The following is a 4259-nucleotide window of genomic DNA, read 5'->3' as shown; positions in this document are numbered from 1 at the left end:
CTATTCATACATTGCATCTGGCCGGGGAGGGGAGGGTCCCATTTATAAGGATGTGATTAACCCTTCAGAGGAAGTTCTGCTCCATCCCCTGACACTGTCAAATTCATAAACACTTCCGTCACAATGTGTACACCAAGCATATACATTCTCCCACGTTTCCTCGAAAGTCATTTCCTTTCGAGCTTGTAATTCCTATGGTAGAAATTTTTTGCCTTGCTCTAAAATTAAAAAAGTTTCCCAAATATTTAGCTAAATCAGTTTCTGGTTATTATATAGATCTGCAGCCGGGACAACTGGAGGACAACTAATAGGGTCACCATTCTAGCTGAACATCAGTGGACCATGAGGAAGGGTGACAACTTCTATGGGGTGTCCAACAATATTAGCTTATCACCTGTTATCCAAAAATTTCTCAGTTTTTAAAAAAAGGAGGCAAAAATTTGGAATCTTTTAAAAATTGGATGAAATTGCTTTCAAGGTGCCCCATGGTGGAGGATCGTAACCATCTCCCCATCACATTTTTTTATATGGAAAATTAAATTTCTTTGTCGATTATTCCAAAATTTCACACATTGTACGGGAAGAAATTTTAATTAGTGCTGTCTCTTCTCTAGGACTCAAGTCGTCTAGCTAAAATCGTCTAAATGGGTGCATCCCATGTGCCACCTGGTGGTCTTCTGACCATACTACTAGTGATTTCTCCAACTTAATGTAGAAAATATTCCAGAGTTATTATTTCGTTATCATGATAGATTACAGTTGAGATTAGTTGAAGGTCTGCTGTAGGGGTAAAAAAATAAAATGGTATGATCCATGGGTTGGGAGATGTTGGAGAACCTTCAGGCCACAGAATAGGTCTTATGTTCTTGTTATGTGTAGAAGTTAGCAGGGTTATGAGACGTTCTCTTGGAGGGGTATGTTACTTGATGATGAAGCCTTCTTCTTCATGACACTAGCCATATGTGTGGTAGAGAAGGTTGGATGAAGACACAGGTCCATCAAGTTCAAAGCCAAGCGTCCATAGTTTTGGATCTGTACTGTATATGTGTAGTAGATAAGGTTGGATGAAGACACAGGTCCATCAAGTTCAAAGCAAAGCGGCCATAGGTTTGGATCTGTACTGTATATGTGTAGTAGATAAGGTTGGATGAAGACGCAGGTCCATCAAGTTCAAAGTCAAGCGTCCATAGTTCTGGATCTGTACTGTATATGTGTAGTAGATAAGGTTGGATGAAGACGCAGGTCCATCAATTCCAAAGCCAAGCGTCCATAGTTTTGGATCTGTACTGTATATGTGTAGTAGATAAGGTTGGATGAAGACACAGGTCCATCAAGTCCAAAGCCAAGCGTCCATATTTTTGGATCTGTACTGTATATGTGTAGTAGATAAGGTTGGATGAAGACACAGGTCCATCAAGTTCAAAGCCAAGCGTCCATAGTTTTGGACCTGTACTGTATATGTGTAGTAGATAAGGTTGGATGAAGACGCAGGTCCATCAATTCCAAAGCCAAGCGTCCATAGTTTTGGACATGTACTGTATATGTGTAGTAGATAAGGTTGGATGAAGACACAGGTCCATCAAGTCCAAAGCCAAGCGTCCATAGTTTTGGATCTGTATTGTATATGTGTAGTAGATAAGGTTGGATGAAGACACAGGTCCATCAAGTCCAAAGCCAAGCGTCCATAGTTTTGGATCTGTATTGTATATGTGTAGTAGATAAGGTTGGATGAAGACACAGGTCCATCAAGTCCAAAGCCAAGCGTCCATAGTTTTGGATCTGTACTGTATATGTGTAGTAGATAAGGTTGGATGAAGACACAGGTCCATCAAGTTCAAAGCCAAGCGTCCATAGTTTTGGATCTGTACTGTATATGTGTAGTAGATAAGGTTGGATGAAGATGCAGGTCCATCAAGTTCAAAGCCAAGCGTCCATAGTTTTGGATCTGTACTGTATATGTGTAGTAGATAAGGTTGGATGAAGACACAGGTCCATCAAGTCCAAAGCCAAGCGTCCATAGTTTCGGACATGTAGAGTGTAAGAATGTCAATGTTACTTACTCCACCTGGTTCTAACATTGTGTCCTAGCGAGCACTCCGGGCTCCGACTGATGTCTGTAACCCATTACTAGACTAATGGAGACTTGCTCCACTGGTTCCAATCTCCAGGTTTCTCTGGACCCAGCCAAAGTTCTCCTCGTCCATTGCTTTGCCAGGTGCCTGTTCATGGCATCAGACCTGGCAGCTTATACAATGGAGAGTCAACAGTCCTCTGTACTGTCACACCCTGACCACCCTCCTGGTGATACCACACTACTGCCATGGCAGCCATTGATCTATGACCATACTGAAGACCTGGAGGTCTTTGTTCGGCAAGGTCCATGCTTACTTCCGGGGTATATGGCTGTAAGGTTAGGTTCACACTACCATTATTAACGTCCATTGGTCCATTGGACATTGCCCTCTACGTTGGGTGTCAGTCCGCATTCATGTCAATGCCTGAGGGATTTAAAGGGGTTGTCCAGGACCTGAAGGTAATTGATACCAATGATCTATCCACAGGGTAGGTCTTCAGCATCAGGTAGGTTGGAGTCTGACAGCCAACCCCATCCCGATCAGGTGTTTCGGATGGGGTCAAGGTGTTGGACCCCGACCATTATGATACTGTTGACCTATACCGTGAATAACTCATCAATATCAATTACTGTCAAGTCCTTGACAACCCCTGCAGTAAAGGTGTTTTCAAGATCAGGTATGTATGCACCCAATTTTTGACTCCCGAATTGGCCTTAAAAAGAGTCTGTCAGGTCCAAAGTGCCCTCCAAACCAATAATAGTGAGACTTAAGGACCTTTAATAGGAACAGAAACATACCTATGAGGCCACAAACAGATAAATCAACACACAGATAGACATCTTTTTATGGATGTGCAGATCAGCCATTAAGTGCACTGGGGGCGGAGCCTGATTTGTAGGATTTGCCCACAGACAGCTGAGACGCAGACATAGGCCGAGAATGTCTATCACAGTTTATGTAGAGAAACTGGACACCGATTCCAGAGGAGAGCCGGAGCTCTTGTGACTGGTGGCAAACCGAGCAAATCAGGCTCCGCCCCCACTGCACTTGCAGGGTAATTTACACATCCATTAAATGATGATCATCTCTATATTGCTTTATCGGTTTACAACCCCGAAGGTGTTTCTGCTCCTATTAATCACACCCCTATTGGTTTGGGACCTGATAGTCTCCCTTTAAGTGTGTAATTTCCTTGCAGTGCCACCACTGGGGAAGTGAATAGAGATGAGCGAACACTAAAATGTTCGAGGTTCGAAATTCGATTCGAACAGCCGCTCAATGTTCGTGTGTTCGAACGGGTTTCGAACCCATTATAGTCTATGGGGAACAGATACTCGTTAAGGGGGAAACCCAAATCCGTGTCTGGAGGGTCACCAAGTCCACTATGACACTCCAGGAAATGATGCCAACACCTCTGGAATGACACTGGGACAGCAGGGGAAGCATGTCTGGGGGCATCTAACACACCAAAGACCCTCTATTACCCCAACATCACTGCCTAACAACTACACACTTTCCACATTCAAAAAAACCTCTATCAAAGTGGGAAAATACCTGGAAACCTTCTTTACTCCCCAAATGGATGGACACAAACCCCAATTTAAGCTCAACAAACAGTAACAACCACCCCTTTAAATCACGTTCCCCATGACAACCACAAATGGAATAGGCAATGGGAATTCCAAAAGCCCTCACCCTTAACTGTCATTTTGAGTGTGTGTGTGTGTGTGTGTGATGTGGTAAGACCTTCCAAAATTCACTTTTCTAGCCCTTAACATGAGCCCTTCCAAACAAAGTTACAGGACCTTAAGCTGAGCTACCAGCAGAGATTGAGGCCCTTGGCATGAGTAGAGCCTTGCACCAGCAGTGTTTTTAGCACTTAGGGTGAGTTGAGCCTTGTACCAGCGTGTGTCCCTTAACATCAGGCGGGCCCTAAGTTCTGCGCTTTGCACAAAAGTTCCACATTAACTAGGCTGAATGGTACAAAGATTAGTAGGCCCGAGAACCAGGAACAGGTCTTGCAATGGCTGTCGGATAACGCTTAAAGCACATTGTCCACCAGCCAGTCAGCCTCTACCTCCTCTTACCCAACAGTCTTGTCCTCCTTCCACCCAAAATTCCCAATCTTCCCAGAACAATAACCCCAACTGTCCCTGCTCCCCAGAGCTGTTCTCCCTTCCTTTG

This window comes from Leptodactylus fuscus, chromosome 7, assembly GCF_031893055.1.
Source record: "Leptodactylus fuscus isolate aLepFus1 chromosome 7, aLepFus1.hap2, whole genome shotgun sequence".
NCBI lineage: Eukaryota > Metazoa > Chordata > Amphibia > Anura > Leptodactylidae > Leptodactylus > Leptodactylus fuscus.
Note: the sequence above shows the minus strand (reverse complement) of the source record.